Source organism: Pteronotus mesoamericanus, unplaced genomic scaffold, assembly GCF_021234165.1.
Source record: "Pteronotus mesoamericanus isolate MK-2021 breed Mesoamerican mustached bat unplaced genomic scaffold, CSHL_Meso_final scaffold_533, whole genome shotgun sequence".
Lineage (NCBI taxonomy): Eukaryota > Metazoa > Chordata > Mammalia > Chiroptera > Mormoopidae > Pteronotus > Pteronotus mesoamericanus.
In genome coordinates, this window is record NW_026555320.1 from 5,291,119 (window position 1) to 5,305,626 (window position 14,508).

The following is a 14,508-nucleotide window of genomic DNA, read 5'->3' on the forward strand; positions in this document are numbered from 1 at the left end:
GAACATCCTTAGAACCAGTGTTTTGAACTCTGCATCTGATAGATTGCTTATCTCCGTTTCATTTAGCCCTTTTTCTGGAGTGGGGATCTGTTCTTTCATTTGGGCCATGTTTCTTTGTCTCCTCGTTTTGGCTGCCTCCCTGTGTTTGTTTCTATGTATTAGTTAGAGCTGCTGTGACTCCATGTCTTGGTAGTGTGGCCTAACGTAGTAGGTGTCCTATAGGGTCCAGTGGCACAGGCTGCCCTATCACCCAAGCTGAGGACTTGAGGAGGGCCCTTGCTGTGGGCTGAGTACACTCTCCTCTTGTAGTTAAGCCTTGGTTGCTGCTGGCAGATCAATGGGAGGGATTTACCCAGGCCAGTCAGCTACAAGCACTGGCCATGGCCACTGACTACCACCTTCTGCCCTCCGTGGAGGGCCAGCTGTGTAGGGGCAGGATGTGGTGCTTCTACATGGTCTACAGCTTCCCACTGGGTGCGTAAGCTCTAGGGTTTCCCAGGGGGTGCAGGGCAAGGTCATCCCTCCCTTGTGTTTTGCCCTGGGCCACCCTGCCTGAGCTATAAAGCAATCTGAGATGGCTGCTACTTGTGCTGGACTCGGAGATTCCGAGGGGAAGCTAAGCTGTGAATCTAGGCTGGCTGCTGTTAGTTTGTGCCCGGGGTCACTTAGCAAGAGGGACATGGATCTGGGGACTCACTGAGGCTGGCTGTTGCTTGTTTCAAAGGATTTAGGAAGTTGCAAAGCATGAGCCAAGACCAGCCATTCATATGAAAAAGCCACTGTTAGGTGTAAGTTGGGTGGGATGGAGCCTCAGGGAATCTCCAGGGAGGGGCAAACAGTATTAGCCAGGTTGATGGAGTCTGAGATATGGCACCATCCTGCCGGCTCTGTGGGTCTGTTGAGGGAAAGTTCCAAAAAGGGACAATGGTTTCTGCTCACCTTGATGCCAGACATTTCAGTTTCTTCCTGTACCTCTGGTGCCTTTCAAGCTGCTACCCTGGTGCTAGAGCTCAGGGAGTGAGTCAAAGTTCGTTCCTGTGTGGGTCCTTTAAGGGGAACTGCTTGGGACTCCAGAAGTTTCTTCCACCAACCCAATCCCTGCTGTATTTTGTGTCCAGAAGTTATGGGGACTTAACTTCCTGCCACTGGAACCTTGAGCTTGGGGGCTTGGTGTGGGGCTGGAGCTCCTCACCAGAGATATCCATCTAGAATTTTTTCAACCACGAGCGGATGTGGAACCAGCCCTTTTCACATCTCTGCCCCTTGTACCAGCCTGGATGGATGTGGTTTCTTTAATTCTGTAGTTGTCAGACTTCCATTCAGCTAGATTTCTGACGGTCCTGAGTGATGATTGTTCTATAACTTAGTTGAAATTTTGATGTGTTTTTGCGAGGAGGCCAACCATGTTTACCTTTGTCATCTTTAATTTAGTTGTACATTTTTTGTTGGGGGAGGGGGTGTCAAACTCCATCTTGAGAACCTGATAAATGTGCACTGTCTCTTCAGGAGATTATGGTGAGATTATAGCAATTATAGTGAGTGGACATGATATTACAGTGTGGTTTTGATTTGCATTTCTTTCATGATTAGTTATGTTGCACGTATTTTTGTATACCCGTTGGCCAGTTTTTATGTCTTCTTCAGAAAAATGCCTGTTTAAATCCTCGGTCCGTTTTTTGATCAGTTGTTTGTATTTTTTTCTATTGAGTTGTATGAGTTCTTTATATATTTTGGATATTCATCCCTTATCAGATATATGATTTGCAAATATTTTTCTCCCATTTGGTTACTTGTCTTTTTATTTTGTTTATGGCTTCCTTTGCTGTGCAGAATGTTTTTGGTTTAATGTAGTTTCATTTGTTTATTGCTTTTGGTTTTGGTGTTAAATTAAATTATTATGAACACTGATGTCAAGCTTACCCCCTGTGTTTTTATTTAGGAGTTTTATTTTTTAGGGTCTTATGTTCAGCTCTTTAACCTGTTTTGAGTTGGTTTTTGTGTATGGTATAAGATAGGGGTTTCGTTTCATTCTTTTGCATGTGGCTATTCAGTTTTCCGAGCCACATTTATTGAGGAGACTGTCCGTTCCTCATTTATACAGTCTCAGCTCCTTTGTTGTAAATGAATTATTTATGCATGGGTCTATCTCTGGGCTCTTTATTCTGTTCCATTGATTTATGTGTCTCTTTTTATGCCAATACTATACTGTTTTGATTACTATAGCCTTGTAATATGGTTCAGAATTAGGAGGCATTGTGCTTTCAGCTTTATTCTTCTTTGTCAAGATTGCTTTGGCTATTTGGGGTAATTTCATATAAATTTAGGATTGTTTGTTCTTTTTCTGTAGAAAATGACAATGGCATTTTTATAGGTATTGCATTGGACCTGTAGATTTCTTTGGGTAGTGTGGACATTTTAACAATAATACTTTTTTTAAATCAATGAGTATGAATTATCTTTTCATTTATTTGTCTTCTTCAATTTCTTTCATCAGTGTCTTAAAGTTCTCAGTATACAAGTCTTTTACCTCCTTGGTTAAATTTAATTTTAGGTATTTTATTTTTTCTGATGCCATTGTAAATGGGATTGTTTTCTTTTTCCTTTAAATTGGGTTGGCCAGAAAGTCCATTTAATTTTTTCCATAAAATAAAGGACACATTTTTTTATTTTCACCAATAACTTCATTGGTTTGGATATTTTGAGTATGTTGGCTGTCTCGTGCTATTGGCTTCTAGTGGGTAGAAGCCATGCGTACTGCTAAACATCTTCCAGTGCATTGGACAGTCCCTCAGCAAACAGTAATTTGGCCAAAATATCAGTAGTACCAGGAAATTTCACAAACTACTTTTGACACATTCCATCAGTCAAAGTACCTTCTCCATACACTGCACAAATCTTTTATTGTTTCAGTTGCGTTGTTCCTTTCTTGAAATAATAAAGCATAATATGCCAAAAATGTTGCATGTCTTCTTCCATCTTCAGTATTAAAACGGCTGCACAAAAACTCACCAATTTTGAAAGTTTTTAAAAATGCATGCTGATATGACAACTGTCACAGTACAATCTAACAAACTTGTTTGAAATGAAGTTAAAGACAACTAAGTGCTACTAGAGCATTGGTATGGAAAAAACTAAATAAACTTTTTGGCCAACTGAATATATAGTGATATAATTGACTTATTGTTAGTTTCAGGTGTATAATGGGATTGTTGTCTTAATTCCTCTTTTTGATAGTTTTTTTATTAGTGTATAGAAATGCAACTGATTTTTGTACATCAATTTTGTATCATGTGACTACTGGGTTTGCTGATTAGTTCTAAAAGTCTTTTTAATAAGTGCTTAGGGTTTTCATGTATAATATCACAACATTTGCAAATAGAGACAGTTTTATTTCTTCCTTTCTGATTAGGATGCATTTTATTTCTTTTTCTTGCCTAATTGTTCTGGCTAGGAATTCTAATATATGTTGAATAAAAGTAAGCGTGGGCAGCCTTCTCTTGTTGGTCTTAGAGAAAAAACTTTAAACTTCTCACTATTGAGTATGATGTTACCTGTGGTTTGTCACATGTGGTTTTTATAATGTTGATGTATGTTTTCTTTATACCCACTGGTTGAGAGTTTTTATCATAAATCAGTCACTTTTTTAAAATGCTTTTTCTGTATCTGTTGAGGTGATTGTATCATTTTTGTTTTTCATTTTGTTAATGTGGTGTATCACATTGATTGATTTGTAGGTGTTAAACCATCCTTGCTTCCTGGGAATAAATGCCACTTGATCATAGCATATATCAGTTTTTTTGATGGTATCATTTGCAGCATAAAAGTTTTAAATGTGGATGAAGCTTAATTTACTTATTTCTTTCTTTGTTGTTTGTGCTTTTAGTGTTGTATCTACAAAATCACTGTCTGATCTCAGCTCATTAGGATTTACCCTTTTGTTCAGGCATTTTATAGTTTAGCTTTTGCATTCAGGTGTTTAATGTATTTTGAGTTAATTTTATGCATAGTGTTAAATAGGAGTACAATTTCATTCTTTTGCATATGGATATTGAGTTGTTCCAGTATTATTTGTTTAAAAGACTATTCTTTCCTATTGACTTATTCTTTCCTATTGATTTTGGGGCACCCTTGTGAAAACAACCTGCTGTAAATCTAAGGGCTTGTGTCAGGACTCTCAGTTCTGTTTCCGTGGGAGTTATGCCAGTACCACACTGTCTTGATTACTGTAATTTTGTATTACACTGTCCTGATTACTGTAGCTTTAAAATAGGGAAGTGTGAGTTTTCCAGCTTCCTTCTCTTTCAAGATTATTTTGGTTATTTTGGGTCCTAACATTTTTCCATGAATTTTAAGATCAGTAAAGTGGGCATCACAAAGTCTGAGCTCTTCGAGAATTTACAGTCACATTTTGTGCTTCAAGTACAATAATTCTGGTATGTTCTAAATATGATGGTTGGCACAAAGAAAGTATTACTGTCTCCAGTCTGATAAATAATATTCTTTACTTTAGTTGTGTATTTTGAGCTGCAAGTGCCTATATCCCACTCTGCTAGGCGTCTCCATTGGGTGTCTCACAGGCACTTTAACTACTTGATTAGGTGGAACTCATGATCCTCCACTCTCCTCCAACTTGTTGTTGCTTTAGCATTTTTTTTTTTTTGTCTAAATAAATGGTATCAGTTATATGAAGCTAGAATTTTACTAGTCAATATTCAGTAGTCACCAAGTGTTAATGATTCTGAATATCTCTTGAGGTAAGGGTAGAGGCCCACCATGATCCTTTGGATTGCTGGATCAGTTTTTTCATTGGTCTACCTGCATTCAGTTTTGATACTCTTCTCTATTGCCTTTTCTACACTGTAGCTTCCTGGGTGATTTTACTAAAACAAACCAGAACTTGGTACTCACTCGCTTAAAACCCTTCTCTTGCTTCTCTTAGGATCAAGTCCAAATTTCTTAAAATTATTAAAAAATTCCTTTTACTCTGGCTCCTGCTTATCTCTCTAGCTTCATTTTTTTTGTCACCAAGTTATTAATCTGCTATATTAAATCATTAAGTTTTTTAAAATGTGGCATGTTCTCTCTAGCCTCTGGATTTTTGGAGATGTAACCCTGATTTATTTCTCTTTACTACATAACTGCAAGCCTCCTTTTCTTCAACTATATTATCTAACCAACATAACAGCTTTTATTTCCTAAGAGAGTTATGCTTTCTCTTGCTTCTTTGCTCTTCACGCATGCTGCTGCTCTAACACTTTGAATCATGTTCACCCATTTTTTTATCTTACTCATATTAATGCTTCAATTTTCAGCTTGAGTTTCCTCATAGCGGCCTTTTCAGACCCCTAGATCAGATTTGATTCCTCTGCTGTATGCACCCATCACACCTTTAATGTACTGGGATTGCTTGTTTTTCTTTTCCACTGAACTGGGAGTTCTGCAGGGGCAGCATCTGGGTCTGTCTTATTTACTGCTGTATCCCCAGCACCTGACATCTTGCTGGACACATGGAAAATGCTCAGTGCATATTTCTTGACTGTTGACCAATGAGTGACATAATTAAGTTTGCTTGGGGTAGGTCAGGGAATGTTTCAAAGAAAAGGAAATGTATGGGTTAATGCTTGAGAAATGAATAGAAATTTCCAGAAGACTGGGGCGAGGGTGAGAGTGATGAGAGGAGAAGGGCATTTTGGGGAACAGCATTTACACAGCTTGGGTATGAGGGAGCCAGATGCCATAGTTCTATTCAGGTTAAGGTGTGAATTTGAGGAATTGTTGAAAGATGAGGCTAGAGGATGAAGAAGAGATCCTTTTGTGGGGCCCAATATGCCATATTCATTTGTCGGCACTGGGTACCACTCATGTTAAGGAGGGAATTTTAACGTCTATTGAACTCTTACTGTGTCTTAGGTTTTTTCTTAAAATATATTATCTCATTCAATGCTCGCAACAATCTTTTTCCTGGCAAGTGAATTTCATCTGAGCTGAGTAAAGGCTGGTATCTTATTTGCCTTGACATACTTTGTGTTTATAATTATATCCTAAGCAGGATCATAATTCTTTGAAGTCAGGTTTTTTAAAATTATGCTTCTTTCTATCCCACAGATAGTTAAGGTCAGTTTTGGCACAGTTTTATCTCTACCTCCAGTTTTGGTTAAGTCTTATCAGTGCCTTTTTATAAATGCCTCCCTGCTGAGTACAGCATACCAGAGGCATCCTTATTCATTTAGAGTAGAATATAACTTCTACTGTCTGTGTTCTGTATCCTGAGCTTTTGTTAATGAAGTGGACAATGCCTAACATTTTTTTTTGGAGGGGGGGTGTAAATAACCATTTTATGCTGTTTGTTTATATTAATTCACCAAAGCTAACCAAGCTTTTCACATGAACTACTTTAAGACCTTTTGTATTTGTTTAGTTCATCTTTTGGAACCTAAATTAGGGATTTTCATTTTTATTCCTATTAAACTTCAGTCTGTTGGTTTTAACTCCTAATACTAACTTATTTGTTTTGGATTTCTTTTTAAAATGTTTTTCTTTAATTATAGTTGACATTCAATATTATTTTATATTGGTTTCAGTATACAGCATAGTGATTAATTACATAATTGACAAAATGATTCCCCTGATAATTCTGGTACTCAGCTGGTATCATACATAGTTATTATAATTTTACCGACTTTCTTTTAATTCATATACAGGGTATATGAATTCATAAAGTAGGTTTATAGTTGTTCGTATGGAAAATAATGCAATAATTAATAAATAATAATACAAGAATAAACTTTCATATAGTCACAGCTGTAAACCTACTTTTGCCCATTCCTGTATTTGAATAGCTAATACATTGCTTAAAAATGCCGAGATATAAATGGCTACACACTACTGTGATGTTTCCCTTGCCTACTCAGTCCTTTACTCTTTCTACAGTTGTTCCTTACGTACTCGCCCAGTGTTTCTGTATGTATACATGGTACAAGCAAATATTAATGCACATTCTTTTGCATATGCATTTGGCCTTCAGCAGTCGTTTAAAGTTTTTTTTTCCTATATAGATCTAACATATTTTCTAAGTTTGTTTCTAGATATTTTACTCTTTTGGTTGCTGTTGTAAATGAGATCTGTTTTGTTGTATTTCTGTTGATTCCATATATTGAGTTATATATAGTTGACTCTTGAACAACCCATAAGTTAGGGGTGCAGGCCTTTGTGCTGTCGAAAGTCTGCATAACACTTTTGACTCTCCAAAAGCTTAACTAGAGCTGTCCCTCAGTATCCATAGGGGATTGGTTTTAAGACCCCTAAACCCCGCTGCCGCCACTATCCCCCCTGCCGATACCAAAATTTGAGGATGCTCATATAATCTATATGTGCATATAGGCTACAGCAGGGTACACTTGCCTGTACATCACTTTATTCATGTGGGTTTAGCATGGTGTTCACATAGCATATGACATGCTCAAGTTTTGTTTTTCCACCTTTCTGGAGACTTTATTCTTAGAAATTTTTAGTTTGAAATTTTAAGGTCAGTTTATTAAGTTCAATGATGAAATCAATCAATCAGAAGAATATTCTCCTGAAAATTATTTTTTCTTAGAAAAATGAAAGTCAAGACCCTCTGAGCATTGCCACAGATGCTGTGGCAGTCAAGCCTCTGCAGATGGGGATAGTTCATTAGTTGGTCAAGTCACTCTCTGGGTCAGCAGCACTGGGGTCTAGGTCATCCTCATCATCCTTCAGCTGCAAGTCATCCATTGCCCGAAACAAAGACCCTTCTACCCCCACGATGTTTCCAGCATCCTCCAAGAACTAGATACCAGATTTATCAAGATTATGATCTCTTTCATATATTTGTTTCCCACTTAATTTATTTTTCCTGCTTGTTTTTCTTTCATTTGTTTCTTTTTAATTTCTAAGAGTTCTGCAAGCTTGGCTTTCCACCTTAAGAAATTCTCATTTGTAACAGCAGTGCCATGAAATAATTGCTTTTTGGCTTATTCTGCTTTTTATTTGTTTTCTTTCTCCTAGTTTTTATTTGATCTCCTATCTCATTTAATTTTTCTTGCACAGCTGTCAGTGAGGTGAAGATCATCATCAAACCAGGGTTTTCTTCTGCCTATAATGCTAATAATTTTAAAAGGCCTGAGACATCATTATCTCCTAGATTTTCCTGGGAGAATATTCCATAAAGGGGGGGAGGCTGCAGCCAGGACCATGGCCTGACGGGGAAAGCAGACAGTAGCCGGACCTTCTTAGAATATTCTTGATCCATGGTGGTTGAATCTGCACATGGGAAACCTGCAGATACGGAGGGCTGGTTGCAAAGGTAATTTTGATATGTCAATTTGTATATAAAATTTTAAGGACTTTTTACTTTATATTTTTCTCATGGTAGTTGATGAAATATTTTACCAATTTCCCAAGTGAGTAAACAAGCAGCTTTACCTGTTTTTTAGTTTCATTCCACTCTTCTGATCTCATACTGCTACAATGTATTTTATATTATTTATTTATTTTTTTTACCTTTTATCCTCACTGGAGGACATGCTTACCGATTTTAGAGAGAGGGAAGTGCAGGGGGAGAGAGAGGGAGAGAAATATCTATTGGTTACCTCCTGTATGCGCCGTTACCAGGGACTGAACTCACAACCTAGGCATGTGCCCTGGCTGGGAATCGAAGCCCCCATCTTTCGGTTTATGGGACAATGCTCCAGCCAAGTGCGACATACTGGCCAGGCCTACTGCAGTATATTTCAAAACATTTCCCACAGTAACCTTTTTTTTAAAGTTCTAATTCTTAATGTATAAATATAAGAGAATATATGTAATGTACACATAGATAATGAGGCATGGCAGTGAAACAAACGTCCATGAGTCCACTTCGAAAACAAGAGTGTTGGCAGTCCAGAGCCGCTGTTTTCAGTAATGACTGAGTAAGACCCTTTCAGATGATTACCCTAAAAAAAACTGTAATAGTTCAACATAATGAGAAAATCAGTTACCTAAAGTGACTAGAGGGTGAACAGAAGCCTACGAACTCTGGTGTGGGATACACACTCTGAGAAGAGAACTGTTGTAGGTTACGTTTTCATTCTCATGGCTTTTAGGAAGGTGTAGGGGTGACGGTGGGAAAACACCACAGTCTTAACTGGCTGGGGAAACCAGAGTAATGATGATTGTGGCCACTCAGTAGAATGTGGAAATCATGGAAGGAAAACGGCCTCAAGAGAGAGGCCCCTAAAATTTTTTCTGTCCACAATTCCCATTGTTGCCTGAACTGGCATGCACAGAGCAAGCTCATTGCAGCTCACCTAACAAAGATCTGAACTGAGGCTGGAGCTGCAGCCCAAGAAACGAGTTTACAGCTTAAGTCATCCATAGAATGCCTGCTTAAACAAAAGAAACAACACTGAGACAGCAGAAGGTCTAATCTTCACAAGTTAAAATTTATAATGGCAAGGATGCAGTCCCATACTGGACATGTGAAGCAACAAGAGAGAAGAAATAAACCAAATGTAGCCTTCTATGAGTCATGTTGGAACTAGCAAATTAAATTTGCTACTTCATCGAAGTAGAACAAAGTCTGTTTAAAAGAATAAAAAGATATTTCAACAGAGTAAGATAAATAAAATACAACTGAATAGAAATTCTAGAAGAGAAAAATTCAGTATTATAAAATTCACTTGCTGGATAAAACAGCCTTTTTCTTAAGGCAAAATTAACTTCAAATGTGTCAGAGACTTGAGAGCTAAAACTATTAAATTTCTAGAAGAAAACAAAGAAGAATATCTTTAACATTGGGCTAGACAAAGATTTCCTAAACAGGATACAAAAAGTACAAATTATAATAGGAAAGTAATTGATGAAATGTACTTAATCAAAATTAAAAATTTTCACTTTTCATGAAACAGTAAAACTGAAAGGCATCTGTAGTCCTGGAGAAAATATTTGTAAAGCATTTATATGGCAAATGACTTGTAATCTCAAAACTCAGTGATAACATAGTAAAAGAACAGGCAAAAAATTTGAACACAGCCTTTACAAGAGAAGACCTGCCAGTGGGCAGCGAACTGAGCTGAATCTGTCCCACATCCACATCACCCAGGGGTCACTGTGGGACTTGGGTGAATAAACCAAGTGTGGAATGGCCGTAGAGTCAAGTATTACCTGACAATTAAAAGGAATGAACTGTCAATACATGTAACAGCTTGAATAATTTTCAAAAGGGGTATGCTGTGTGAATGAGGTCACTCAAAAAGGTTAGAAATATATGATTTCATTGTTACGACATTCCCCAAAAGACAAACCTATAGTGACGGAAAAACCAATCAGTGCTTGCCACGGGTAGAGATGGCGAAGGCGTGACTCTCAGGACAGAGCATGAGCAAGTGTTTTTGGGGGGATGGTTGGTGGAAATGTTTTAAATGTTTGTGGTGATGGTAACACAAATCTATGCATGTGCTAAAATTCATAGAACTATACACTGAAAGAAAAAATTTTAACTTGCAATTTTAAAAATGAAAAATAAATCTAAGATTCAGAATTGTGTATAGCTCTAATATATTGTATTTTAATCCATTTTCCTGTTACTTGATATTCATTTTTTTCCTTTCTTTTGTTAAAGAACACTGTTGGTGTGAATCTTCTTGTGTTGCGTCCTGGCACACATGTGTTTTTTTTCTTAGGGTACGTGACTGGGGAGAGAAATTGCTGAGTGCACATGCACAATTCAGTTTGAGAGGATAATGCCAAATTGCTTCCAGAGTGGTTTTAGTTTATGTTTTTCCCTACTATGTGTTTGCATGTCTGAAAATGTCTTAATTTTATCCTAATTCTTTAGATGTCTGTCATTTTCCTTTAGCATTTTCAAGGCATTGTTCCATTGTTTTCTGGCTTGCAGTGTTAGTATTGAAAAATCTGTGATTCCTGATCTCTTGGGTGCGATGTATTTTTCTTTTTGGGTGCTTATTAATAGAACCATAATTCTGCTTTCAAGGTTCTGAGATTTTACAATATGTTCACAAATTTCACAATATGTTCTTTAGTGTGAATTTATTTTTGTTGAATATGTTGGATCTTTGGGGGCTCTTTTCATTAACTCTAAATGAATAGCATGAGAATGCTTGAAAGGGTAAAAAGTTTTGGATACCAGGGTTCTGAGAGCCCAGAGTTGGAAGAGGGCTGGAGTTTTTTTTTTTTTCCTGTGTACACATAATCCTCCTCTTTTTATACTTAACCCCTGTCCTCAGCTGTGCATTGTGTCACCCCACCCAGAGTAAAAAAATCTATCTATTTTTCTAGAGAATAAACTTCCAGTCATTTTCTTGTGTGGAGGAAAGGCAATATAATGAGATATGATTTGGAGGAGGTGATTTTAATGATCTAAATGCTCTCCACACAATTCGAAATGAGTCCTTTCTTATTTTAGCATTTCCCCTGAATTCCTCCCTGCCTCCTTCCTGCCACTTTTAGAGTTACCCATTACTGCCAGTTCTTGATTTTGAGGTATAAATTGGTTTGATTCTTTTTACTATTGCAACGATTTTCAACAAGTCTGATGCACGAATTTTTAAAACATGCAATACCTGACTATTTAGTCAGAGGCACTGACCTCTTTTACCATAGATTGTTTAAAAAAAAAAAGAAAGAAAGAAAAGGAAGGAAGGAAGGAAGGAAGGAAGGAAGGAAGGAAGGAAGGAAGGAAGGAAGGAAGGAAAGAAAGAAAGAAAGAAAGAAAGAAAGAAAGAAAGAAAGAAAGAAAGAAAGGGAAAGGAAAGGAAAGGAAAGGAAAGGAAGAACAGACAACAGCCAACACAACAATAACTGTCTGGTTTCAATCAATCAAAATTATATCTATTTTTTTGTCAGATCAGCAAAAATATTTTTTGGTGTGCTGCAGAATTTTAGTAATTAATTTATGTGTGCCACGAAATGAAGATGGTTGAAAATTGCTATATTGTTGGTATGAGTTTGGTTTTCTTAGACTTGTCCATCTGTTTTTCAGCTTTTAAAATTATTTAGGTTTCGTTTCCTCTCTTATTTTCTTCAACCTGTGGGTTGCAGGATTAAAAATTGAAAAAAAATTTAAACCATAGTGTTAGTTAGATTTTAGGAGGGAAGGAAATTAGATGCTTATATTTGGTTAGCTTTCTTTGAAATTTAAATTTTAAAATTTTATGGCCTAACTGTATATTAGAGCAGAGAAAGTGGCAATTTTTAACTTCTGCAACCTAATAGGCCCAATAATTCATCAAGGAACTTGTTCTCGGGTATTGGGAGACTTCATATAAATACCAGTGGAGTGTAGCGTCTGAAGAGGTTTTCCCCATAAACAGTCATAAAAACCCTAGTTTTTTAATGCTTGACCCAGTAGTTTAAGATCAAAAGTGCTAAATGCTTGCAATATTTTAAAAATCAATGAGTGTTTTCCATGAATGTCAGTGAACTTGTGTCCATGTTTCTCAGAGTGGCCACGGCTTTTATCAAATCATTGGGCAAATTTTCTCTACCTTAGGCATGAAGATAGTTTTTGTTTTTTTTTTAAGATTTTATTTATTTATTTTTAGAGAGAGGGGAAGGGAGGGAGAGAGGGAAACACCAATGTGCGGTTGCCTCTTGTGCACCCCCTCCTGGGGATCTGGCTGGCAACCCAGGCAGGTGCATTGGCTGGGAATCAAACTAGGGACCCTTTGGTTCGTAGGCCGGCACTCAGTCCACTGAGCCACACCAGCCAGGGCTGAAGTTAGGTTTTAAAGTGAAGTAATTTAGGGAGTTTTATCCTGTTTCCTATCATAGGTGAAGATTTGATTCACCCTTTGAATCTCAGTATTTTGCTTTTTATGAAGTTTCCAAATCATAATAGAAAATGGTAGGGGTTTTTTTGCCTTAAATAAAATACCACTTTATTTTTATTACTTGCTTTTAGTTTATCTATGGTGCCTAATGAGCCTAGTTTGTGTTAATTTTTCTAGGTTTGTGACTTAGTATCAGTAGTTATAAATTATCATATTTCAGATCTCAGTGTGTGGTTGCTAGGTTTTTTAAAATCATATTTTTTTGTATTTTTAGGCAGAAACAATTCTCTGTAATTATGTTACTGCATAATGACAGTTTTCCAAAACATCACATTGAGATTGTGTACCAACTTATTTTTTTTTAAGACTTTATTTATTTTTAGAGAGATGGGGAGAGAGGGAGAAAGAGAGGGAGATATGTGCAAGAGGCAAACAAACCAATGTGTGTTTGCCTCTTGCACATCCCTACTGGGGACCTGGCCTGCAACCCAGGCGTCTGCCCTGACTGGGAATCGAACCAGTGACCCTTTGGTTCGCAGGCCGGCACTCAATCCATTGAGCCACACCAGCCAGGGCTCACATGAGTTTTTTTGGAGTTTTATTTAGATATAGGTATAGTAGATTTTTAGATATCCCTCTAGTCCATTATGTATTTGTCTCTTGCGGTTTGCTATCTTATATTCTCATCGACCTATTGGGGAATGGTGCAACTGTCCTTTATGCAGAACTGATAGTACCACTGAATACACTAAATTAAAAAAAATTTATTTAGGTTGAAGTCAGTCTAACAATGTGTCTTTCCCTGCTTGACTGTTTTTATTTTATTTTTAGACCAGGCAAGTTATTTCACTGCTTCTCCATTCTCATCTGTCCTTTTAACACGAGTGACTATCTTTTGCATTGTTTTGCAGTCTCTGCCTTCCAACACTTCTACATTTTAAAATTGAACTTTCTGTTCCTTAGCACTTCATTTTATTTTTCTCCTTAGCATTTACTTGACCATCTGACATACCATATATTTTTGTTTGTTCAAAACAAACATATTCTCTTGCAATATTTATGCATTCTTATTAACTAAAGCCCATACTTTATTCATAATCCTTTAGCCCCCCTTCCCTTTTTTTTTGATTTCAGGATCCTCTCCTAGGATGCCACATTACATTTAGTTGTATCTCCTTAGGCCTATGACAGTTTCTTAGGTTTTTCTTGTTTTTGATAAATAATCTTTGAAATTTAAATTTCACTTTTATTTTCCATGGTGTGAAATGAAAGCAAGAACCATATAAGTTTTAAATTTTCATGTACTTTTTCATTTACATCAAGCACTAATGAAAACTTGGTTAATAGTTTTTAGATGTATAAACATAATTAAAATTAGAGCATCTTTGCTTTGGTTAATAGTGACTTTTCTGTATAATTTAATATATTTATACACCTGTCTTTGGTTGGGACTGCATAGACTCTTAATGACCAATTTGGGAAGAATCTGTATCTATATACTATTGAGTCTTGCAACCCATTAATATGATGTGTACGTTCATTTATTGGACTTTTAATATCTTTAATGGTAACGTCTTAGTAAGTTTTCTGTGTAGAGTTCTTCCATTTGGCATTAAAATTTTTTTTTTTTATTTTTTAATGCAGTTATAGTCGTTCCCGCTTTTTCCTTCCTTTCCCTACTCTCACCCAGCCCCACCCTCTCCTTTCCCAAAGC

At 36.8% G+C, this 14,508-nt stretch overlaps 1 protein-coding gene and 1 pseudogene across 1 annotated transcript in view; one reads left to right on the top strand and one right to left on the bottom strand.

Annotated features, from left to right (window-relative positions):
- Positions 1-14,508, top strand: part of DOCK3 (dedicator of cytokinesis 3) — a 271,945-nt gene that overhangs the window by 19,530 nt on the left and 237,907 nt on the right. The window lies entirely within an intron of this gene.
- On the bottom strand, positions 7,675-8,272 carry LOC129087642 (RWD domain-containing protein 1-like; annotated as a pseudogene).